The following is a 26,469-nucleotide window of genomic DNA, read 5'->3' as shown; positions in this document are numbered from 1 at the left end:
CATGTGCAAATGATGGTAAATTTCTGAGCGCAGTGGTTTTGTTCTTCATTATGTTTTCTATTGGGTTATTACTACTTCTAAAGCATCCTTTGCTCAAACATGTTTCATTTCTCATGGGGATCTGCATCATTGCTTTCATAAGTGCAGGCTTGGTACATGCATGCTTTCCTCCCATTTTATTCATGAACATACAACATACTTTACACACCATTTCAAATACTTAGTTTACCTCTATATGAAAAATCATATAGCCTCTATCTCTGTGGATGCAGTGTTTCAGAGGAAAGGGTCACTTGACCTTTTATAAAGCCTGTTTAGTACACACAAAGCTATTTTTCTAAACATAAAAGAGGCTCTGGACAAATTAAATAGTTTAAGGAATTCATTCTTATTTAACCTCATAATTTTTGTTCCTTCTATTTTCAGATAATTATCACATATCTTAATTGAAAAAGCAATAACAAAAGGTTAAGAAACCCCAAATTCATTGGAAATAAACATTGATCTAGCTGAATACAAATGATCACTAAAAACCTTAAAGGAAAACAAAAGTTCAGCAGAATCAATTTAGAATACCTTAGAACTAAGACACTGTCATTTGAAATGCAATCAAATGAGTACTCACAAATTAATGGTTCAAATTGTCTTGACTTAATTCTTTTTTTTCTCCCTTTCTTTTAATGATGGAAACATTTTTACTAGAAGGTGACAAAATTTTTGACCACAGAAAAAATATTGATTGTAAATGCTATCCTTCAACCTATCATTTGTCCAATAAGAAACCATATACTTTGGTATTATATAACTACTAAAAGTGAAAGGGTTAAAAATTTTTAAACCTTCCACAGATGGAGTCAAGAGTGCAGATCAGCTTGTTCTGCATTCTGGGTCCTAGGAAACTAGCTATCCACAAGATAAAATAGATGATAGATTGAATAGAGTTCAGAGCTGGGAGTTCAAGATATCGTGACCAAGCACTATGGGTACCAGAAACTAAAAACTGACCATAAGATAGATTGAATAGGGTTTGAGCTGAGAGTTCAAGTTAGCATTCCTGTGCACCCTGGATACCAGGAGAGTTTGAGTTGTGCACCCTGGATACCAGGAGAGTTTGAGTTGGGAGTTCTCAGCGTGCCCGTACATCCTGGATACCAGGAACTTGGCTGATTACGTATAGGCTCTTAGAGAATAGCCTGTTCCTTGTACCCTGTCACAAACTGAATAATGGGCTGGGACTTTCCACAGGTGCTCTCCAATAGCCCTCCCTTACTCCCCCTGTGTTGTGGTCCCCCCCCCCCAGTTGTGGTTTTGGGCTTTAAATTCTCTCTGTCTCCAAAGCCCCGGGGTCAGACCCCATTGCCCCTGTGTGGGCTACAGGTCTTGACCTCAGTATACTGATTAAAATATGCCTCTTGCTGATTGTATCAAGTTTGGTGTCTTGCAGTTATTGGGGTGGCTGCAATTTCCCAAGGCTTGGGTGAGGTCCTCCATTAGTGTGGGCCTTACATTTTTGGTTCCCTGACCAGGAAACTGAGACCACCCTAGGCTCTAAGAACCTACTTGGAGGTATATTTTTGTGTTTGGCCAATGTGTTGTCTGTTTCTGTGTTTTGGGCCCATTCTCTTGCCTGTACCGTCTCAGTAAGCTGGTTCTGTGAAAGTACTTTCGGTTTTTGCATCTGTTTGAACCTGATTCTAGACTAATGGAGTGATTTGCAGACGTGCTGGGAAAATCACCGGCTGCAGGCCCGGGGAGACGTTCTTGGGTGGACTTAAGAGATTCTCAAAGACGTTTCAGAATCTTTCAGTGCCGGGGAGATGTGGAATTCCTCCTGGCTGGCACTCAGGAAGATGTGGAATCCTTCCTGGCTGATACTCGATTGAGACGGGTTTCTGTTAGTTTTTCTGTGCTAGTTTCTTTGTATATTTGTTTTGTGTTATTTGTGACTACATAAGTTATCAGTTGAGAGAAAGAATTAGACCGTGACAGATTTTTTGTGCCTCAGACTGAAAGAGTCTTTAATGTTTTTCCACCAGCCTACCTGAGATGATAGGCAACAGCTTTTACAGGTTCTCTTTACCACAGAAGAATGAGAAAAGATCCTGTTAGAAGCCCCCCTTAACCTACCAGACTGAGACTTCAACACAGCTACAGGTAGGGAGCGGCTGACAGTTTACCCTGCCGGGCTCTGGTGACAGGTAAGAAGTTATAGTGTATAGAGAGATTACAGGATTATACCTTGCAGGGTTTAGTTAGAGAGACAGAAAAATATATTATAAAATAGAGACTGAAGACTAGAATACTGGCCACAGTTATAAGAGATAGAGAGAGAGAGAAAGGAGACAGACAGGGAACCCTGGGCAACAGAAGACACTGGGCTTGAGACTGCCCAAAGAAGAAAAGAAGGACCTCTAAGGTCCTGAAGATTACTAGAGGGGACCCTGAGAGTGGAGGGGACCCCTATAGACTTTCTGGTGGATACTGGAACAAAATATTCAGTTCTGAAACAATAAATGGTTAATAGAATTTCCAAAAGCTTGGACTAAAACCAGTGCCTCGTCTATTGGAGTGAAGCAGTACCCAGTGAGTCGTGAAGCCAGAGAAAGAATTAGATCTCACATTCATAGACTGTTACAATAGGACATTCTGGTTCCTTGCCAGTTGCCATGGAACACCCCCCTGCTACCTGTAAAGAAGCCAGGCACTACATTTGAGTACACTTAAAGGCCTACAAAGAACTAAGACTTGTCTGAAAGCTGTCGCTGCTGTGGCCTAGCTTAAATTGACTCTGAGACAACAGACAACTGTTGTGAGACCCCACTCCCTTGAGAACATTATCCGGCAGTCCCCTGATCGATAGATGATTAATGCCCACATGAAAGGGTGATCTTTGCCTCCCTGGCCATCCTGAACTCTGCCATCTTGCTGCCTGAGACTGATGATTCCTCCCCCATCCATCGCTGTATTGACATTCTGGCAGAAGACCAACCTTGGCCAGAGAGTCTGAACTGGTATACTGATGGGAGCAGCTTTATGTTTGAAGGTAAGCGAGTGGCAGGAGTGGCAGTAGTAGACGGGAAACAAGTGATTTGGGCCAGCAGCCTGCCAGAAAGGACATTGACAACAGATATGCTATTGCCACTGCCAATATTCACGGGACAATTTACAGATAGAGAGGACTACTAAAAAGTCATTGTCCTGGACATCAGAAAACCCAGGATACTGTTGCTGAAAAAAAAAATCAGGTTACTGCTAAAAAGACTGCTCAAAGAGTTACAAATTTACATTGTTTAGCTCACCTAAGAGCTAAATACCTGAAGAACTTGATAAAGTCCTCTCAATTTTATGTGGTGAACTTATCTGAAACAGTAATAAAAAACTGTGAGGTCTGTATACTAACACTGGGTATTCAAGATGTCCCCAGGAAGAAGACTTCAAAGAGACAGACCTGGGGCCTGCTAAGATGTAGACTTCACGAAAGTCAAACCTGCTATAGATACTTTTTTAGGCTGGGTAAAAGCCTTTCCTACAAAGACTGAGATTGCCAACGTGGTGGCTAAGAAGATCTTAGAAGAAAACTTCCCCAGGTTTGAAATACCCAAAATAATTGGGTCTGACAATAGACCTGCCTTTGTTGCCCAGGTAAGTCAGGGACTGGCCACCTAGCTAGAGATTAATTAGAAATTCATTGTGTTTACAGACCCCAGAGCTCAGGACAGGTGAAAAAGATAAATAAAACTATTATTAGCCTTAGAGACCAGCTGGGGATGACTGGACAGCCCTCCTTCCTTTTGCCTTGTTCTGGGTTATGATTTAAGTTAACACCTTATAAGATTTTATGTGTGTGTGTGGGGGGGTCTCCATTACTAACTGAGATAGATACAATATATGATTCTGATGTTGTTCTTTCTAAATCCCTGTTTGCCCACATGAAAACACTTGCGGTGGTCCGGCATGAGGTCTGGGAAACAGTTAAAAGAAGCTTATGAGACTGGAGACCTGAGTGTGCCTCATCAGTTCCAGATTAAAGATGCTGTTCTCATCTGCCACCACCAGGTCGAGAACCTTGAGCCTCACTAGAAAGGACCATACCTAGTGCTTCTGACCATCCCCACAGTGATGAAAGTCAAAGACATTTTAAAATAGATTAGTTATCTTTGTTAGAGAAAAAAATAAGTGTTGTTCAGATTTTGATGTTATGCCAACAATATCATACTTTAACAGGGTCAGAAAAATCCAGATTATAAAGATACTAAAATGAATTCTATGATTAGAATATTTACATAAGCAGAAATGGGGAAATGAAAGGGTTAAAAATTTTTAAACCTTCCACAGATGGAGTCAAGAGTGCAGATCAGCTTGTTCTGCATTCTGGGTCCTAGGAAACTAGCTATCCACAAGATAAAATAGATGATAGATTGAATAGAGTTCAGAGCTGGGAGTTCAAGATATGTGACCAAGTGCTATGGGTACTAGAAACTAAAAACTGACCATAAGATAGATTGAATAGGGTTTGAGCTGAGAGTTCAAGTTAGCATTCCTGTGCACCCTGGATACCAGGAGAGTTTGAGTTGTGCACCCTGGATACCAGGAGAGTTTGAGTTAGGAGTTCTCAGCGTGCCCGTACATCCTGGATACCAGGAACTTGGCTGATTACGTATAGGCTCTTGGAGAATAGCCTGTTCCTTGTACCCTGTCACAAACTGAATAATGGGCTGGGACTTTCCACAGGTGCTCTCCAATAGTCTTCCCTTACTTCCCCTGTGTTGTGGTTCCCCCCGCCCCAGTTGTGGTTTTGGGCTTTAAATTCTCTCTGTCTCCAAAGCCCCGGGGTCAGACCCCATTGCCCCTGTGTGGGCTACAGGTCTTGACCTCAGTATACTGATTAAAATATGCCTCTTGCTGATTGTATCAAGTTTGGTGTCTTGCAGTTATTGGGGTGGCTGCAATTTCCTGAGGCTTGGGTGAGGTCCTCCATTTGTGGGGGCCTTACAAAAGCAAAGCATTAGAATGCTAAGCAAGATGGTTCATGCCTATAATATCAGCACTGTAGCCCGGGGCAGAAGGATTGTGCTAAGTTTAAGGCTGGCCTATTAGGCCAACCTGGCTATAAAGTTTATATTTGTCTTGAGGGAAAAAAAGTAAAGAAAGATAAGAAAGAAAGGAAAGAAAGAAAGAAAGAATAAAGACAGGAAAATCAAAGAAAGCAGGCTGTTGCACGGGGAGTGTTGGCATGTCTACTGTTGCATGAATGCTTTCTGGGGAAATGTAAAGAAATATCTACTGAATTAAGATGAAGCACTAATAACAACCCAAACTAATTGTTCTATCCATGTGTACTTTGAGAAACCAGCGGACGTATAGGGATTCTCACAGAAACTTGGATGTCCTAGTTTGCTTTCTGTTGGTATGATAAACACCATGACAAAAATCAAATTGGTGGGTCAGTACTTCATTTTACACCTTAGAGTCTATCATGCAGAATAGGAACTCAAAGCAAGAACCTAGAAGTAGAAACTGAAGCAGACTCCAAAAAGGAACAAGGATTACTGGTTTACTCTCCATTTCTTGCTGAGCCTGCTGTCTTATACAGCCCAGAACTGTATAAGCATAGGGTTAGATTACCTTTATTGGGTTAGGCCCTTCCACATCAACTATCAATCAAGGAAATGTCCCACACTCAAGTCTGCAGGCCATTCTGATAGAAGCAATCCCTCAACTGTGGATACCTCTTCTCAAATAACTGTAGTTTGTGTTAAGTTGACAGAAAATAATAACCACCATATGGGAAAGGAATTACTTACAAGAACATACGTCACTGCAAAACAACAGTATTCCTCAAAATTCTTAGCCTAATATGGGTGATTTCCTCATAGCTTCATAGATGGAGTCTCAACATCAGTTAACCTTCCACCCTCTATATACTCTATCACTTCCCAATACCATTCATGGACACCATGTGTATCAGGGGCAGAATTGCACATAACTTGGGAGGTGTGTAAGCTCCATTTTCTTAATCTAGAAAATGATAATAAATATACCTTTTCTGAAAGCCTTCAACTCTGATTATGGTTATAATAAAACTGGTTGTAAGAAAACTTTAGAGTATGGACTCTGGTTCAAGTCAGAGACCACTGTGCCTTCTGGTTCCCAACTGTGCCAGAAGCACAGCCCCAGCCAGTTACAGCTCAACTCCCCAGGATCACAGGCTCAGAAGCTCACAAGAAGGAGAGGTTCCAGTCAGAGATAGGGAGGCCAGATAACACCAGAGATAACCAGAGGTCGAGGGTCAAGAATGTAAGCAACAGAATCCAATTTGACTTGGTAACACCATAGCAAGTCCTGGATTCCCCAACAGACCTTTAAAGCAAGATTCAGATCTAAACTATCATTTCATGAAGATGATAGAGGACTTTAAGGAAGACATGAATAACTCCCCTAAAGAAATACAAGAGTACACAAGTAAACAAGTAGAAGCCTTTAAAGAGGAAATGCATAAATCCCTTAAAGAAATACAGAAGAACACAATCAAACATGTGAAGGAATTGAACAAAACCATCCATGATCTAAAAATGGAAATAGAATCATTAAAGAAAACTCAAAGGGAGACAGTCCTGGAGGTGCAAAACCTAGAAAATTGAACAGGAGTCATGGATGTGAAGAGCCCTAATGGCTTTTTCCAGTCCCACACCCTCCTTACAGCTTCCCCCTCCTGCCTAGGGTCAAGGCATGGTAGTACTAAGAGACACCCTAAGGATCTCCTACATTACAGACATAATCCTTCTTACCTCCATTGTGGAGCAGCAACCCGATTTCCCCATGGTAACTTGGATCTATCAGCCCTCCTGGAATTCCTTTCTTAGCCTGTTGGTTTAAGGGCATTAGAAGCACAAAATGACCAGGGGGAATGTCTGAGCTTCCACTTCAATAGAATGTTTGTTGTAGCTCCTGGTAGGAGCATTCCCTGCTCTTGAAGCAAAACTTGTAGGCCAGTAGAACCTAAGGTCATGTGTGGAGACAGGAAGCAAAACTTTTCCTAGAGGGACATCAGGAGTGAGAGTGAGTGGAACTATTTTCAGGCATGAAAATGTCACTGATAAGTTGGGCATAGTGGCTCCAAGCCTGTATCTCAACAGAGACAGAAGGACTGATACAAGTTAGAGGCCAGAATGGAGGACAAAGTGAGACTGTCTGAATGAACACACCTCCCCCACCAAATAAGCAAATAAAGAAATAACCATTAGTAAACTTTCCTTTGTGGAAATTCTTTCTCTGATTGTATTTTATTCTTGTGTACATGGGCATGCCTGTGCCATACATGCATGCATTCAAGTGTTTGTGTGTGTGTCTGTATGTGTCTGTTCATGTGTTTGTGTGTGTGTGTGTGTGTGTAAGTGTGGAGGCCAGTGGACAATTTCAGGTTACTTACTCTCCTTATTTTTTTGAGATAGGAGCTTCCTTTAAACGTGGAGCCTTCAGTTCCACTAGGCTAAATGGTTAATGAGCTTCAGAGCTCCACCTATCTTTGCCTCTTTAAAGCTGAGATCACGGGCACATGCTGCATTCATCTGGTTTATTTGGCTTTTTATGTAGCTGCATTCATCTGGTTTATTTGGCTTTTTATGTAGGTGCTAGAGATCCAAAATTAGATCTGATCCATAGCCTCATCCCCTAGACCAGTAGATCTCAAACTGTAGGTAGCAAGTGCCGCCTTTGGCAAACCTCTATTTTAAAAACTATCCACATTAGGAATCAATACTAGCAAACTTCCAGCAAGGAGATATATCTCTGAGTTCAAGGTCAGCCTGGGACAAAACAAGTCCCAGATCCAGGTGTGGTGGTACACACCCTTTCATCTGGGCCATGCCTTCTGTTAGAGTACTACATAAGGACACTGGAAGAAGGAAGACTCCATCTTTTTCACCAGCACTTCTGTAGGAATCTCCTCCTATAGAAGAGCAGCTGAAACAACTAACCTCATGGGACTGCCCAACTGCTTCAAGTTCTCTGATGCTAGAGAACCTGCCTAATACAAAAGTTGGTACTGGGATTGGTCCTATAACTCAGACCTTTGTGGATGCACCACTTGAATGGACCTGAGGCATTTGGTTTACTGGGTCAGTTGACAGCAGAAAATGCAGAGGAATGTGGCACACAGGAGACAGTCATCTGTCCACGACAGAAGGGAGACCCACAAGTCATCCCACTGAAGCTCCTCCCCAGAAGACAGATATGCAGAACAAGAATGTTCTTCTTGGGAAAGAGACCACTCTGATCACAGCCCTTCAGACTATGAGCATTCAAGAAGAGGATATTCTTATGGTGACAGCATGGAATCATGAAGTAGGAACTGAGAGAAACACAGAGAAAGAGACAGAGATGCAGATCATCGGAAATGGTCCCAGAAATCCCTATCTCCTGAAAGAAGGAGCCCAGACTGAGGAGTAATACCAAATTCTACTCAGGAAGAACCTGCAATGAAGAAGAGGACAGATGAGCTGGATCCACTGCTCACCCGAGCTGGGGGAGGATATATTCCTTCCACAAAGCTCAGGACGATGCAGGAACAGATTACAGATTAAAAACAGCTTAGTGTACCAGAGGATGAGCTGGGAGGCTCTGAAGAAGTCAAGCAATGGTTTCATCAACAAGGTCAACATCTCCAACATCAGTATTATTATCCAAGACCTCCTTCAAGAGAACATTGTAAGAGGGAGAGGATTGCTGTCCAGATCTGTCTGCAAGCCCAGAATGCTTCTCCAATCTTCACTTACATTTATGTGGCTTTGGTGGCAATCATCAACTCAAAATTCCCACAGATTGGAGAGTTAGTCCTCAAGAGACTAATTCTGAATTTTCAGAAAGGATATCAAAGAAATGATAAGCAACTTTGCCTGACTGTTTCCTAACTTGTGGCACATCTTATTAACCAAAATGTGGCACATGACGTTCTGTGCCTGGAGATGCTCACTTTGCTCCTAGAGAGACCAACCAACAGATGACAGTGTTGAAGTAGCTATCGGCTTCCTCAAGGAGTGTGGTCTCAAATTAACCCAAGTGTCGCCAAGGGGAATCAATGCCATCTTTGACCACCTGAGAAACATTCTACAGGAGTCTGAGATGGACAAAAGAGTCCAGTACATGATAGACGTGATGTTTGCTGTACAGAAGGATGGATTCAAGGACCACCCCGTCATTCTGGAAGGACTTGATTTAGTGGAAGAGGACAATCAGTTTACACATATGCTTCCCCTGGAGGATGACTACAATCCAGAAGATGTCCTTAATGTTTTCAAGATGGATCCTCATTTTATGGAGAATGAAGAGAAGTACAAGGCTATTAAGAAAGAAATCCTGGATGAAGGAGACAGTGATTCAAGCACAGACCAAGAAGCTGCAAGTAGTGAAGAGGAGGAAGAGGAAGGAGAAGAAGAGGAATGAGGACTAAAAGTAACTATTCATGACCAAACAGAAATCAACCTAGTCTCATTCTGCCGCACAATCTATCTTGCTATTCAGTCAAGTTTAGACTTTGAAGAATGTGCACACAAATTGCTGAACATGGAGTCTGCTGAGAGCCAAAGGAAGGAACTCTGCAACATGATACTTGACTGCCGTGCACAACAAACGACCTATGCAAAATTTTTTGGCTTGTTAGCTGGGCGGTTTTGTATGCTGAAAAAAGAATACATGGAATCATTTGAAAGTATATTCAAGGAACAGTACAACACCATCCATCGCTTGCTTAGAGACAAACAAATTGAGAAATGTTGCTAAGATGCTTGCTCACCTTTTGTACACAGATTCGCTTCCATGGAGTGTTCTCAGATGTATAAAGCTGAGTGAAGAGACCACGACATCGACTAGTAGGATTTTTGTCAAGATCTTTTTCCAGGAACTGTGTGACTACATGGGTCTTCCTAAACTGAATGCAACGTTAAAAGATGAAACACTTCAACCATTCTTTGAAGGACTGTTACCCCGAGACAACCCACACAACACCCGATTTGCCATTAACTTCTTCACATACATAGGCCTTGAAGGTTTGATGCCTGAACTTCTAGAACATCTGAAAAATATTTATTCATTTGTAGGCCAGAAACCAGAGCTGAGCAAAAGAAGCCAGCCCTGACATCTTCATCTTCAGTGTCTTCTTTGTTGCCTGGTTCCTCTGACTTAGCTTCTGACAGCAGGGAGAGCAGCAAAGTGTCCTCCAGTGAAACAATTGATTCCTCCTCCTCCTCCTCCTCCTCCTCCTCCTCCTCCTCCTCCTCCTCCTCCTCCTCCTCCTCCTCTTCCTCCTCCTCCTCCTCCTCTTCCTCCTCCTCCTTCTATTCCTTTTTTTTCTCTAGCAGTCAGAGCTCTGTCTCAGCTAAAGGTACAAGAAAGAAGAGACAATGGAAGACCAGAGGCAAAGAAGTAGATAAGTTAACCATGGGACTTCAGGCAAGTTACAGGAGGCAATATTAAGGCAAGGAGGACCAAAGACACCAGGAAGGAAAGACTGAGAGAGCTAGGTCTGAAAGATGCAGAGCTCAGAACTCACCAGATGCAGACTGGCAAGATCCCCTAGCAAAGCACATGGAGGACAGATGCCATGAGAATAGGTACAGCAGCATTGGCAACGGCCTCTCAACAAGGCTCAGAGAGCCACAAGAAATCATGGGGAGTCAAAGAAGAAGTGGCAAGAATGAAGATTTTCTTTTTCTGAAAATGAGAAACAAAGAACCGGAAATCAAGACAGTGATGATGTTAGAATAAAAGATCACTCCAACTCAAGGGAGAGGAGTAGAATGCATTATGATCATAAAGGAGATGATGACAGGTGTCAGAATGGTGCCAAGCGATGCTGGGAAAAACCTAGCAGATATCCTGAACATTCTTTAGAGTCAAAGACAAGTCAGGACTGGAGGAGAGAAAAGTCTCCAACAAAACAAAAATTATTCTAATGACCACTGAACATGCCTTACATGCAATCCAATGTCTTTTTACATTGATGGATTTTTATAGAGAACTCTTGTATAAAGAACCTATTAGTAAATTTTTGTAATTTGTAAATGTTTTCTTTCTGACATGTTTTATAACTGATATATCTCAAGGTCCTCTGTATAAATACATAAAGAAAAGAGATTAAATGAAGAGGTCTTCATTCCATCTGGGTATTCATTCCATGGGCAGTCACCAAAAATAGACGCTGATAGGGATGTCAGGATGGGAAAGCTGACAGCAGCCTGATAAGGCTGTCTCCTTAGAGGTCTCCCAGAGTCGGACATACCCAGAGACAGATACCCACAGCTATCCATTAATCTGATCAAAGGTTCCCAATGGAGGAGTTAGAGAGTAAATTGAAGGAACCTTAAGGGCTGGTGGCCCCGTGAGGAGAGCAACAATACCAACCAGCCAGAGCTCCCCAGGGTCTAAACCACCAGCCTAGGAGCACATATAGAGAGACACATGACTCCAGCAGTATATGTAGGGGAGGATGGCCTTGTTGGGCATAGGTGGCAGACAAGGTCAATGGTACCCTGAAGGCTGAGCACTGGGGGGGGGGGGGGACCTGAGGGTGGGGAGGGGGGCTGGGGGTAGGTGGATAAACACCTTCATAGAAGCAGGAGGAGGGGGGATGGGATAAGGGGTTCCTGGGTGGTGGGGGAAATATGGTAAGGGGATAAAATTTGAAATGTAAATATTATATCCAATAAAAGAGGGGAAAAAATAGAAAAGCGGGTAGAACCAACATTCTTAATAAAATGTCAGCCCTCTTTAAGAAAAAACTATCTTGATACTAAAATTTGTTTTGAGAATTGTATATTGCAGAATGATCAGCCTTGGTGTATCTACTCAACAAGCAAGCTGGGCAGACCTGCTCAAACCTCTGAGGTCCGGGAATTCCATCTGGAGGCAGCGAAGACACAGCATCAGAGGATTGTCAATTTGCTCTACCCCCACCCCACTCCTCTTCTAATATCTCAATGCCCATAATCAGCTTGAAGAAGCTAATGAAGAGTCAGCGCCCCTATTCCCTGGGCTTGGGGACTAAGGTGGTAAATGTTGGGCTGTCTTTCTAGGGAAAAGTAGTGGTTTTGTGGGAATAGAGAGGATTAGCTAGGGTTTATTGCATAGCCATAACCTATTAGTAGAAATCTGTATAATTAATATCAAGATGAAGATATAAATTCTTAAATGGCACCAATTTACTTTGTTTACAAATTTTAAGGTTTTCATTGGCATGAGCTTATTAGTGATATAAGAGTGAGACGAATATTGTTACTCTCATTGGCATTGTACCAGTATAACACATTTAGGAATACAAAGCTTAGACCCAGTCCTTCTTTAACTTTTTAACTGATTTGAGATGGTCAGCCTGTGAGTTAACGGACTATAGCAAATTCATGACTTGGAGTTTATTATAAGGGTGTTCTCTATGTTTTATTTAGAAATAGCTGAGTGGAGTTAACAGGCAACAGTCCAGATTACTTTACATGGATAGCTGGTTTTCAAAACATCAGAAATCCTTAGAATTGACATGACAAACATTTCAGTATTAATGTTCATTTTCATTAGAGACCTGTCTGCTCCAGACAGCTTCCTATATTGAATTCTAAGAAGAAATTGAGCATCCTTAGAGTTACTCCAGTTGTAGTGAGACAGCCACTAGGCAAGAATTGCCACTTTCCTTCTACAGACAAATTACTGTCCAGAAAAGGACACACTTGCAGAATAGTCAACTGATTATATCTGCCTAGACAGAGTAATCAGCCCTTAATAATTCTGCAGCACTAAGGTCTGTCAGAAGATCCTGGGCCAGAAGGCAGAAGAACAGATGCTCCAACGTTTTGAAGTAGAGCGAGTGTCCAGGTGGTCAGAGGTCTCTATAATTTGGCTAAGTTTTAGAAACTACGATTTGTGCTTCCCACAATTATAGTTAACTCAGTCATTCTGGATTTCTGACGGGGTTGAAAACATATAGCTATTGACCTTAAGAGAAAAGATTTGAGTGGATGGTCGTCAGCTGACATTCATCCTAAAGCCAGGTTCAGAACTAAATGTTCTAGTTAGATGACAGAGGTTAGTCAACAATAGGATGGACTGGGTATTAGGACTATCCTGTACCTCACTGGTACAAATTGGCATAATTATGCTCTAATTGTATTTTGAGAGAAAAGTTTCATTTTAACAGGAAGGGTGATGTGTAGGAGGAGCTAAGGTAGGAGGAGTACTGAGAGGAAGAAAAGGAGTAAGAAGAGGAGAAGAAGAAGGAGAGGAGAAGCTAGGTGATGAAAGAGAGAAAGAGGGGGGAGACAGGGAGGCAGATATTCATGTATCTCCACCAGTCAAAGATAGTTGTTATATCTAGGTCGGTCAGTGGGTTACACCTCTGATTGAACAATTCCAAACTTATAAAGCCTATGATTAACATTTTTTAAAAAAAAAATGTATAAATGCAAAAAGGAAAAGGGGGCATGGGATAGGGGTTCCTAAGGGGGGTGGGGAGGAATGGGGATAGGGGATGCCATCTGAAGTGTAAATAAAATATCTAATAAAAAAAATGAAGGGGTCTTATATTTTGTGACTAAAAGGAACAACTGTTAAACAACAACAAAAAACCCAAACCACAAAAGAACTACAATAAAACCCCAAAACAACACCACCATTTAGTATTTTTACATATTTTAATTCCTATGTTCATAAAAGATATAATCCTGTGGCTAGAAGAAAAACACCAGGATAAAAATAGTCCTAATCAGGTTGTTAGTACCTATAGCTTCTGTTTTAATGAAACTTTAAATAGGAATAACAGAACAATATATTCATCTTTCCAAAAAAACACATGTAAGATTCTAAGCATAATCTATAATAATCCTTAGATCAATTACAACTGCTAGTTGAAAAACTTGTATTAAAAAACATGAAAAGGTTAACAGAAAATGTTTCTTTGTGTTTTGAAGACCAGCTTTCCTCAGCCTTCCCAGTGCTAGAGTTATCACTATGTGTTCCAGTACCCAGCTGAAATAATTCTTTTTATAGTCCATAGATTACTTTAAAATTCAGTGTCTACCACAGTATCTTTCCTATAGCGAGAGCTCCAGGATATTTTTAAATGTAGTGACACATCTCTAAGATGTGAAAAATAAAATTTTGAGTGTTAAAACACATAGATAGGAAAGACTCACCTGCATTTACTCTGTAATGAAAAATCAAGTAGGAAGAGTCTTAAACTGAAGCAGTTTAAGTTTAAAGGGAAACTCAATGATACTAAAGAAGATCACATAGAGACTTGTGACTAGAAATGTTTTCATACTAAAAGAAATGGTACCTAGGTATGGTGGGGGCCATCTGCCATCCTGGCATTTGGGAAACCAACGTAGGAACAGCAGGAGTCAAAGTCATCCTCAGCTATAGTAGGAATTAAAGGCCAGCTAGGGGCTATAGGAGAATTTGTCTTGATATTGTTTTAAGACATATGATGTAATGGTTTTATAATAATCCATATTACAAAATAATGGTTTCTGTGTTTGTTGTATATAGGGAGGACTCTTATTTTATGGAGAAATTTACATGACTGATGAGGTTAATCTGAATGTTTGAGTTTCTGTTGCTCAGTGGTCTTTTCCCTGGATGGAATTTGGTTTGTCAGCAAGGAATACCAAAAGTTGTTTGCAAAGAACCACATGACTCTCAGCCAAAGGACATGTTGAACTGACTACTGAAATATTTCTGCCAACAAGGAAGCCGTAGAGCTTGTGTGGCAACAGTATAAAATCAAACATTTGATGAACTGAATGGTCATCAATGAACTTTACTTGTATATATCGATGAGAAGGGACATTCCATAAATTAGTATCAGTAAATTCTGAGATCAGAATAGCTGCAGTAAAGAAACTTAAACACACCTTTAATCCAAGCACTTGGGAGGCAGAGGCAGGTGGATGTCTGAGTTCAAGGCCAGCTTGGTCTACAGAGTGAGTTCCAGGACAGCCAAGGCTACACAGAGAAACCCTGTCTTGAAAAACCAAAAAAAAAAAAAAAAAGAAAAAGAAAAAGAAAAAAGAAAGAAGAAAAAGAAACGTAAACACATCTGGAACTTGACAATTGAAACAGTCATCTAGATGCTTCATGCATCTTTCAGGAATAATAATTTAAGCATGTAATATAGTTCTACAAGACCTAGTTACAAATATATGACATTGTGAATATAGGCAGAAACTTGTATTTTCCCATCTGCAGACCTTAGTATTCATCTGGTATTCCAGAAGGGAATATGCACAAAGATGTCTACAGTGTGCTGCCCTTTGGTACTTACTAATAGGAACAGCTGGGTACTATGCCTATTATAGGTGTGTATTCATAGAATAGCATCCAGGAGTTTCAGAGGACTTTGATTTACAATTAAATACTATAACTCTTTTTTTTTCCACATTATTGTTGGGTCTGTGCAGGCCCCATATGGAAATGAGGTAAACTTTGTGGCAAAGTTGTATGTCTAGAATTAAATAAAAACAACCAAATATCACTGGCATATTTCATTTCCTTTTTCACAAATTTTAAGATATGAAAAACATTATGTAAGTGTTGTTAAACTTGAAGTATTTGTACAATATTTTGACTCAATTATATAAATTTACTATATGGTAGAATGTGAATCATTAATACTTATGACTTACTGTACAGAAGAATGGAGATTAAAAGTTTTATGAAGTACAGTTTTTGTGTACTTAAATGTTTTGATATTTTGATGATCAGTTGACTATTCAGAGAATATTTCCCCTCTCCCCAGTCTCAGGGAATACCAAATAACTTACAATTTCTTCCTAGTAATCACTTCAATTTTCAGTCATTTTCTTAGGTCAAATTCTCATAGGAGTTGAAAAACAAATCCCAGGATTCATCCAGGTTAAATATGTGATTAGTTCTGTTTTAAGTTTTTAGCCCACTTTCCTGAGTAAAAATGTATATGAATGATAAGAAAATGAAGTAGAAACAAAGATGTAATGACTACAAAAATAAAACTAACCAAGTGTTAGCAACTCAGCAACATTGAGATATGCTTACTTCTATATTTCTGGATAAAATTGAGATTCTGCTTAAAGAATAAGCAAAACACCTTTCAGAAATCAGATATAATAAACTTTATAGCTGAGTTCATCATAATTAAATATAAATTTCTAGGATTTTGTATGTTTTAAAAACAAGCCATTTCAATAACTTTACATGTTATTGTTTGTATAGTAGATATTATATCTTATCATTCCTTCACAACATGTGTGTGTTTTAACAATGTGTTTTTCTAGTTGAAGACTATTTGGGAAACATAGGACAGTTATCGTGAAACACACACCTGTGAGGCAACCAACAGACTGTATCATAGTCCCCTACCCCCAATCACAAACTCTCTGAGGCATTTTTCTCTGATAAAGAAGACACACTGAATGAGGTATCATCAGGATCTGATTGAAATCCATCTCTTCTAATTCTGGAGGTAAATCTGAGAGCATTCCCTGAGTCAATAAATAAATAAATATGTAAATAAAGAGATAGATAAATCAATTTTGTCGGATTAGTATGCAGATGGACTTTTTAAAAAAATTTTATGTTTATAGTTGTAGTTTTTTAAATTTATTATTATGGATTTAAAGAGAAAATATTTCTTTTTAAGGATTTTACACAATTTCTTCCTTAATACAGTAAGACTTCATATAATATTTGGAAAGAACAAAATATAGATGCCAAATTTGTGAACTAAGGAGAGTTAGACTCTTAGACAAAGGGGAAATCAAGAGGCATATGAGGAGCTATTCTGATGACACCAGGCACCTCTAAGGTGACATGGCTGCAGACATGAACAACTATTTCAAACCAAGGACCCTTAGCACTGAACCTGGGGCCGGGGAACTCTTGCTTGTCTCAGTGGTGATGAGTCCAGGAGCATAGAGGGGCTTTCTGCCAGGAGGATTAGATGGTGCAGCTCTGTAAAAGATGTGAGAGGCAGAAGTTGGGGTCCTGACTTCCAGGAGTTCAGTTGCTGCTGGAAAGCAGAAGAGCTGAGAACAGAGAAGCCATGTGTGCTCAGGATGTACCTGGGGCAGGGGGCTCACAAACTCTTGGATATTCTGACTTTGCTGGGTCACAAGGAATTGGGAACGGATTTGGGTCTGTGAACCTGGGGCCGGGGAACTCTTGCTTGGCTCAGTGGTGATGAGTTCAGGAGCAAAGAAGGGCCTTCTGCCAGGAGGATTAGATGGTACAGCTCTATAAACAAAGCCCTCCATGTTCCCATGTGGTTCTTGATGAAAGAGACAAGTCCTTGGTTCTAAACTGTTTATTGATTGTTCATCATGGAAAATGGGTACATACCATATGCTCAGAGTGGACCAAAGATTAAGTACGTTTTGCAGGAAGAAATGTCAGGGAAGGGATGCTTATTGGCTAAACCCTCAGGGCCTATAGATACCTCATTAGCATGGAGAACTCTGATCTGGGGTACATCAGGGAGGGAGTGTGGTCCCCTATCAGGGGCCCAGTTGGGAGCAGATGAAGCTCCTACAGCCCTCAGAGGTTCAGGGGCTTCCAACCTGCTCAACCTCACCAAGTTTCCTGGCATGGTCCACTGTTCCACAGCACCTTTTCTTTTCTATAAAGGAGAGGCATCATTGGGGCAACAGTCTCTTATGTTATCTGCAGTGAAAATTTCGGGTCAGGTGGGGTAAGCATCAAAATAAAACACATAAGCCAGAGGGGTAATGAGGGGTGGGGGCTGGGAAAACAAGGGGTTACTGAATCAAATATTTAGTGGACTAAAACTGAGAATGAGTTTGTATACAGTTTGTGAAGGTATTAACATCGGTTTTAAACAACATCTATATAGACATCATGAAAGTTTCCCCAGGTACGGTAGCCATTAGGCTCTGGCAAGAGAGATTATCTGTCACTGGAAGGTCCCAAGACTGTCAGCTTCTGCTTGTCTCAGAAGTCTTCAGTTAGATGATATGTCTGGACAAAGGCAGCATTGCCCCAAGCAGGTCCAAGGAGATGTCTGATAGGTCTCTGTCTGGGTCTCCTGGCCTGTGGTGGCAGCACTGTCTTTTTCCCTTTTGCAGAGATAAACCTGTAGAGTGATCACAACAAGGGAGCAGAAACCCAGCAGGGGGCTGTCTGCATAGGGTGGGTAGTATATGTTAAGCCTGTAACAATTTCCTCAGGAGCACATCATGGTCTGTTGTAATATCCTAGAAATAAGGCAAGGGTGTTTGAGGACTTCAGTCCTGGAGGGAATCCTTTAAGTGGGGAATTAACTGTGTTGGATTAAGGAAAGCAGAGGGAAGAGTTGAGGATTTATCTGCTTTGGATGGCTGAAGAAGAAAATATGTTAATTATGAATCTGGGATAGGCAGTAACAGCTTGTCTATAAAAGGGGACTGGTTAAGGAATAAATAACGGTTAACGTAGTTGGTTTGACCTGTGGGAATAAATATGATTTTGAAGTTTAAAAGAAATTTTAAGACAATTTTAGGTGTTCCTTTTAGGGAGAAGCATGAAAACTTTGAGTTAAAGGGCATGAACATTGTTTCTGGTGTTCCTGTTAGGAAGAAGAACAAGTATTTACACAAATAAATCTGAAAATTTGGGGGTTAAGGGTTTAAGATGTGTGTGTGTGTTTTTTTTCCTTTCAATCCTCAGTAGTAAGATTTCATCTATGGCCTTTGCTTGGCAGGCTCATTTCGCCTGCATGGAGGGCACCTCCTGCTGTGGTGTGGTAATGCCACTGGGCAGGTGAAACTTGTGGTGCTGGACTCTATTTACCCTGTGCTGCCATAACATGCTGGGCTCAAGCAAAGTGGGAAAACAGTCTGAGAAGTGGGAGGCTGAAGCTGGAGTCCCACCTCTCAGGTGTCCAGTCAAACTATGGAGGAGCAAAGAATGGAGGAGCCCCCCAGGCTGAGGACATGCTTGGGGACCAGGAGGCTCCCAGACTACTGGACATCCACATGCTGCTAGGTCACAGGAAGGTGGGGGCAGAGTTGACCTCTCAGGATGAGGAGCAAGAGGGGAGTGGGGGTGGAGATCCAGCTTAGCTGAGAGGTGGAGAGTCTGGTGCAGAGTCTGGGAGTGCAGAGGGGCCTTCTGTGGCTCCATATGACAAAGCCTTCTCCCACAGCAGTTCTTGATAAGAGACAGTCCTTACTTGTCCATACTGTTTACTGGCAGTGGAAAATGGATGCATACCACTTACTCAGGGGTAGACCAGAGAGTAAATACCTTTTGTAGGAGGAATGTCCTGAGAAGGGAAGTATATTGGCTAAACCCTACGGGCCTCTAGATACCTCAGTAGCATAGAGAACTCTGTGCTCTGTGACTAGAAGTCACAGTCCTCATGTGGGATGCCATGGTCACATGCTCCAGGACAGAAACATGGTCAGGAGTAGATGAAATGGCTACCATTCTCAATTACAAGTTACCAGGGTTTCTGAATCCATTCAACCTTCCCACAGTTCCACTGGTCCTACAGAGGTGATGAATCATATCTTATTCAGGGCTACTTTGAATCCTATTTTGCTAGAGAGGAGATCAGTAAATCTTTGAGGTCATGGTGAAGTTTTTTGATCTCCCAAGGCCAAGATATCATCCATATAATAACGTGTATTTTCTTTTCTAAATAGTTTCAAGGTGGTAGCAACCAATTCCTGGTATATAATGGGGATGTTGGCCACCCCTTGTGGAAGACTCTCTATTCAAATCGGGAGGCTAGCCTAGAGTTGTTAATTTGGGGGACTGTTGAAAAGGCAAAACATTGACAGTCTTTGGGGTATAGGAAAATAGAGAAAACAGTCCTTAATATCTATGGCCAATAGTGGAGTGTTGGCCAGGATTGCAAAGACAAGGCCCCACTGAGGGGAATCCCCAGATCCTAGCAGTCTGGTTGATAGCTTGTGGGTCTTATAGTAGCTGCCATTGCCTAGAGTTCTTTTATATTGGGATTATGGGAGTGTTCCAGGGGCTACAGGAAGGACAAATATATTGGAGTATGAGCTAAGTAAGAACTTGTCATTTCACCCTGGGCATCTGAGACCTAGTGCACGCAGAGAATATCAAACCCAACAGTGGCTCTTAGAACTGGGGGTGACCCCTGTGAGGGCATTTGTCAGCCCTGTATCTAGGTGCACTCACTTTCCATGTTACTTGGGAGGACCGAATTTAGGACTTCCAAGATATCTCTCCCCAACAGGTTGATGGCCATGTCCAAGGTAAGAGGTCTGATAAGGCCAACGGCACCTTCTGGATCCTCCCATTTGAAGGCCTCTTTTGTGGTATATGCCCAGGAGGAGCCTTCTATGCTCATTAGTTGTGACCCAGGGATTAGTCCCAATGCTATCTGACCTTGAATCAGAGTCCTGCCTGCTCTGGTGTCAATGAAGCATTTAAATGGTTCTCCTCCGATATTTATAGAGAGTTTGGGGTGTGAGACTTCAAAAATATTAATGACTCCCAGGACTACACAGAGAAACCCTGTCTCGAAAAAAACAACAACAAAAAAAAAATTAATGACTCACAAGATATGGTTAGAGGCTTTCTGTCTTATTATTTGGGCTGCAGATTGCCCTTTTTGGAGTTTAAAGGCAAAATGGGCTTGCCATCTTTATCATATTTAGAACAGCAATGCTTTTTCCAATGAAATCCTTTAAGGCACTGAGGACAAATGCTTTTAGGATGTGCAGCTTCCCTGCCCTTAGATGGGGCAGAGTTGGGACATTCACCTTTCAACTGTCCCTCCTTTTGACCTTTAAAACATTTTACTTCTGTTTTAAGAGCCCCTGTGAAGGCCTTGGCAAAGGAGGCAGCCATATAGGAAGGGGTCCTAATGTCTTCAGTGCCAAGTATCCATTGTTCACAATGTTCATTTTCCAAGCCCTGACATGCCAGCTGGTGTCCCGAATTCATGCCTTCCCAAATTATGCTTTTAAGGAGGAATTCTCTACCCATAGAATCAGGGATTCTGACTTCCAGGCTCAGGTTTGTTCTAAGAACAAAGTCAGAGAGGGTTTCCTCAGGTCTCTGCTGGAGGCGGAGAAGCAAAAAATCCCAGTCTTGGGATGCAGACTCTGGGGTTGTGCGATCCCAGGCCCAAAGGGCACAATGGCGTACTTGATCAAAGTACTCCAGAGGTTGGGTAGCCTGTTGTACTGAGGAGAAGCTATCTTCACCCAAAAGCTCTTTGAAGCCCCAAAGGATAGTTTGTTGGTTTTGATTTTTCCTGATCTGTTGCAGGCATTCGTCTCTATAAAAAACCTCCCACCGAAGGAACAGATGGGGAGACAAGGAAAACCGACAGATGTCATACCAGTCCTGAGGTGTATTAAGGGCTTCACCAAAGCTCAGGAGAATGGATTTGGTCCAAGGGGCATGAATCCTGTCCTCTCAAACTGCTTGTCTAAGCTCTTTTAATTGGTTGGCCTGGTGGTCTAGGGGCCAAGATCGAGTGGGTTGAACACTAACAGGGAAGGCCAAGGTGTTATTTCCACTGTGAGCAAGTTCAGAGGAGTCTCTAATCTCGAATAACTGTTCAGTGGCAGTCTGTAGTGGGGTAGAAGGCAGAGCCTTCAACAGTTTCTTGAGTGTTCTTAGATGGTAAGGCAGGAAGGATGTAAGGCAGCAGTGGGGGATTAAGAAAGGTGGGTATGTGGGGGTCGGGAGTTATTCCCTGTCTAGTGTGTTCATTGGCTCGTTCAAGGGCAGCAAGGTCTGCCACGGGGAGATCTTCAGGGCTTTCCTCCTCAGAGTCACTGTTGGGAGTAAGGGGTTTAGGTTCATCCTTAATTTCCTTCTCAGGCTGAGCCATGCATTGCTGAATGGCTGTAATGATGGGGAGGAAGGAACGGGGAGCTGTACCTTTTTGTTCGAGATAAGCCACCCAAGTCCATACTTTGGAGTCATAGGGGTTGCTGGACTTCATCCAAGGGGCTAAGTGAAGGACCTCCTCCCAGAAGGAAACTGCTTCCTTCTGGGAGATTTTAATCCCCTGCAGCTTGAGAAGGCCTCTAATTTGGGACTCCTGCTGGTGAGAAGTGCAATTTCCCATGATAGGAAAGGATGAAGGCACTCAGCCAAAGGGGGAACACTTCCGGGACTAAGTTCCAGGCTGCAAAGCCTTCTGGCAAAGTTAAGAAAGCCAGCCACCACCCTAAGGCCTTGCAGCTAGTCCTTGTGCTACCGGGTTCTTTCAGAGAGATTTAGAGAGGTGATTTTTGCCAATGCCCAAAGGACTGTTGGGGTCAGATGAGCAGGGAGACAGCTCAGATGGAAGGTATAGGAGGAACAACCAGACAATCCTCAGATCAGGGTGAGTTATGGTGCTGATGTGTCCTGGGGAGGGGAGTACTCACCCTCTTCCATTTGTCAGAGTCTGTTTCACCAGCAGATGTGACTCACTGGATCCTAATCAGTTGTTACACACTGGTGGTATCAGGATACAGAAGAAATGAGGAGCAAGGTCTTGGACAAGGGTTCAGCAGGTATGAATGACTGAGGAGACTGTTTTGGAGGACAGCTCAATTATTGAACTAGCAGGACTAGCTTATATAGCTCAAGTCAGGAGGTCTGTGCCTGACAGGATCAGGCTGGAGTATTTTGGTGTCTTTGAGTAGCCTTAGCTTTTCTGGAATTTCCTCTGTAGGCCAGGCTGGCCTCAAACTCAGAAATCCACCTGCCTCTGCCAGGATTAAAACAGTGCACCATCACTGCACAGCTAGCTCAGGCTGGGCTTATGACTGGAAACATTAACTTCAATCTGCTTCATTTCTCTATAGGGCATTTGAACATAAGGAAGTATCTACCCGGTAGTTTAAATCACAAAGGTTGTCAGCTCATTCCAGCTACATTTTTTAAGAGTACACATAGCAAGTACTGAGCCAGGACACCAAGTGGATCCTACCATATACCTCACTCTCCTGGGGACACTAGATCTCTCAACAGCATGTTGAACAATTCTGAGTTGCCAAAGTTTAGAGCTTAGCAATTAAGAGCCTGGGCTGGCTGCTTTTCTTGGAGTTAGGTTCAATTTCTAGCACCCACATGGTGGTAGTTCACAACTTTAACTCCAACCCCAGGGGGATTTGATGCCCTCTTCTGGCCTCCATGGGTGCTGCATCCACATGGTACAGACCTGCAGGCAAAACATATAAAAGTTTTAGAGATAAAACTAAATTTTTCAAAAAGACTTCTGTATTCATACTGTGGTTAGAGTGGACACATAGAAAACTAAGTGAAACTTAGTTCTATGGGTGCACAATTCTCACAGTCTCATATGTAATGGGACCTCCTCAAATTCATCTGTTCCTGCTGTAAAGAGGGCAAAGAAACCTGAAACCTTGATTCTATGCACAGCTGCATACCTTCTCTTCCGGAAGTCAGACCAGTTCACCTCAAAGTCCAGAGCTGCAGAAGAAACAGCACAGGTAATTAGACCCATAACCACTAGATAATAAATAAGACAGCACACTGATGTTAACATTAACAATTTTTTTTTTTTTTTTGCAGAATTTTTAACCAGTACATTGGGTACATCTACTCAGAAATGTTTTAAGACAATTTTAAATGCCAAGCCATATCTTTCTCTAAGTATCAATTCATCCACCAACGCTCTCATTTATTATTTTGTGTGTGCACACAGGTGTGCTAGCACACACATGAAGGTCCAAGAATAACTCTAGAGAGTTGGTTGTTCCCACCAGGCCCCAGAATCAAAGGTCTAGGCTTGACACTGCTAGGTCCTCTCACTATGTTCCCACACCCCTCATCTAATTTAAAAAGACATGAGGTGATTGCACTGAATTCCTGCCTGTTCTGTTGGCCTCAGGTAAATCCTTTAACCCATCATGGCAATGTATCCAGTCAGGTTAGAGTTCTCATCCTTGGCCAAGAATTGTCCCTGGAATCATGCCTAGTAAGTCAACTTTTCCATCAAACACACCTTAACTTCATCAGCATCCTGGACACAGCACCGAATCTGCTCAAAAGAAAAATCAAAAAGTCAGCCATGTTACAAGTACCCGGCCAGAGCTCTTTACACAAAGGACCTTTCTGGTGGTTACTAACTGCATCTGATGACTGAAGTCCTGCCTCTGACTAGCATTCATTCCTGCAGAGCTCTGATCCTCACACTTCTGACAGCTAGGTGTCCATTTCATTCCCTCTGGGCCATCCTTCTGACTAAATCCACCCCAGAAGCATAGACTCTTACTGTTTAGAAACAAAATTACTAACCACAGTTTTTCTTTTAAAGATTTAATTATGTATCCAGTATTCTGTCTGCATGCCAGAAGAGGGCACCAGATCTCATCATAGATGGTTAGGAGCCACCATGTGGCTGCTTGTTGAACTCAGGATGAGCAGCCAGTGCTCTTAACCTGAGCCATCTCTCCAACCCTCTACACTATTTCTTTAGGGCAAGTTAAACCATTTTCATTGATTTCAAAGCCAGAAGCAGCACTAAACTTGTTTGCTGAGGCTGAAAAAGGAAGTCCTAACCCTAAAACTTGCTGTATCCACAGTCCCCAGTTAGACAGTGGTTCATGCTCTCAGACTTCCCTCAAAAGAAATGGCTCAATAGAAACATAACCCCCAACAGAAACAAAACGTATCACCCACTTGCATGTTCCCTTCTTGCAGTACTAGGCAGAGCACATGAGGTGGTGGTTTTACTAGAGGCCACAACACTAAGTTCCCTCTAAAATGGCCGTTATCTGGCATAAATGCCCATAGAGCCCAACACTTGGGTACTAGGGCAGAAAGATTTCCTTGGACAGCACGAAAACCTGCTTCAGTAATTTAATAAATGCTTTTTAAGTTGATGTCTCATTCAGCCTATACACCGCAATTTCAGAGCTTGCAAATCAATAGTAAACTACAAAGTGGCACTTTCCTTAGCTTTCTCACATCTAATTTTAGATCTTCACAATGTTAAAGCAGTAGTGAACAGGCAGGACTCCTGGGTGCTCATTGGAAACCTAAGCCTGGTTTTAGGAACTCTCCAGTGAGAGAAATGTTTCAACAATATGGGGCACAGAGGTTAGGCATTTAATGCCTTGCACAAGTGCCCAGACGCTCAGATTTTCTACCAGGGCAAAAATCCAGACAAGCCGGGTCTGTGTCAGAGGAAGGGAATCCAGCCCCTGTGGGCAGAGCTCCCTGCTCTCGGTCGAAGACCTCAAAACTTAGAAAAAAAAAAAAAAAAAGCACAAAACAAAGAGCCCAGCCTCTGTGTCAAGCGGCATTTGAAGGACACGTACGGCGAGGACACGGCTGCGTGGGAGAAATCCTTGCTAACAGTGAAGTTATCCTGCTTCCTGCTACTTTTCGATCTGGGATCTCATTCGCTTCCTAAATAGGCGACGTCCTTGTCACCCGAATACTGGGCGGGCGGGAGGCCCCTGCGAGCCCAGGACCCGGGGCCATCGGGACGCCGCGCCTCCACCCAGGGGAAGACAAATCCGCGCTGCGCGAGGCCGATCGCCTGTCCCACACCGAAGGGACGCGCACCTGGCAGGGACCCGCGTGTCGGGCGAGCGCGGTGGGGACCTCCGAGGCCACGTGGTGGGATCTTGCGACCCGCAAGGCGGACAGTACTTACCAGGAACCCGCCGGGCGAAAAAGCAGGGCGCCAGGGCGGGACCGAGTTTAAAAGAGACCGGACGTTAACGGGGCTGAGCAAACCAGAGAGGCCCAGCGCTCCTTTTGCCCGCCCCTTCCCGGGTTCCCGCCTGACTCCAGCGCGGGCCCTCGCGCGCCCCCTGGCGGCACCAGAGCCTCCCAACCTGCCCCTCCCCCAGGGCAGCAGTCCCACTCACTGCCCTGACTGCAGAATCTGTCACCTTGCTGAAGGTTAGAGGAGCATCTTGGTACCACCGCAGGGTAGGCATTTCTATTTCTTCTCCCCGTGCTTCTTAGTCATATATTGAATTTGGTACTATTCCACATCCTTTTGTGCTTATTTTCATTTGAAGACCCATATGTAAAGACCCATATGTAAAGGAATTTGATCCTCTTAAGGAAACTGTAATGTCATGGAGATGTGAGCACTCTTAAGAGGAGCTGGTGCAAGGAGAAGACACCATGCCTAGAAATCGCACGACTGGCTGTGAACTTCCAGTGCTGGCCAATAATTGTAAACATCTTGCCTTCGAAGCCCTTCTGTGACCCAGAAGGCAATTGTGCCTGACACAATCAGGCATGGATATTTGGGAGTTGGGGGGCGTTCCTTGGGGTTTTTTTTTTTTTTGTTGTTGTTGTTAGTTTTTTCGTTTTATTTTTGTTTGTTTCCCCCTCCCTCACCTCAGCCCCCAGATGGTGTCTCTCCATGTAGTCCTGGCTGTTCTGGCACTTCCTCTTAGCCGAGGCTGGGCTCGAACTCACAGATCTGCTTGCCTCTGCCTCCTCAGTACTGGGTTAAAAGCATGAGCCACCGCCCTGTGGGGT

General features: G+C 42.7%; 1 long non-coding RNA gene, 1 other non-coding gene and 1 pseudogene across 4 annotated transcripts; 1 reads left to right on the top strand and 2 right to left on the bottom strand.

The window, feature by feature from the left end:
- Positions 1-996: 996 nt before the first annotated feature.
- On the top strand, positions 997-10,297 carry LOC143434491 (pre-mRNA-splicing factor CWC22 homolog pseudogene; annotated as a pseudogene). Its single transcript, XR_013103962.1, has one exon. The product of XR_013103962.1 is annotated as a pre-mRNA-splicing factor CWC22 homolog pseudogene (transcript).
- A 7,008-nt stretch (positions 10,298-17,305) lies between these two features.
- LOC117720865 (uncharacterized) lies at positions 17,306-25,742 on the bottom strand. 2 transcript variants are annotated; one of them, XR_013103960.1, is made up of 4 exons: positions 25,625-25,742; positions 23,966-24,001; positions 23,388-23,430; positions 17,306-23,158 (listed from the first exon to the last, which is right to left on the bottom strand). It is a non-coding gene; the product is annotated as an uncharacterized LOC117720865 (long non-coding RNA). The 2 variants fall into 2 exon arrangements; XR_013103961.1 differs by having other exon boundaries at positions 25,534-25,737.
- LOC117721125 (small nucleolar RNA SNORD93) lies at positions 23,843-23,913 on the bottom strand. Its single transcript, XR_004608393.1, has one exon. It is a non-coding gene; the product is annotated as a small nucleolar RNA SNORD93 (small nucleolar RNA).
- Positions 25,743-26,469: the final 727 nt, after the last annotated feature.

Source organism: Arvicanthis niloticus, chromosome 15, assembly GCF_011762505.2.
Source record: "Arvicanthis niloticus isolate mArvNil1 chromosome 15, mArvNil1.pat.X, whole genome shotgun sequence".
Classification (NCBI taxonomy): domain Eukaryota; kingdom Metazoa; phylum Chordata; class Mammalia; order Rodentia; family Muridae; genus Arvicanthis; species Arvicanthis niloticus.
The sequence above is the reverse complement of the archived record's forward strand: the minus strand, read 5'-3'. Positions and strand labels throughout refer to the sequence as shown.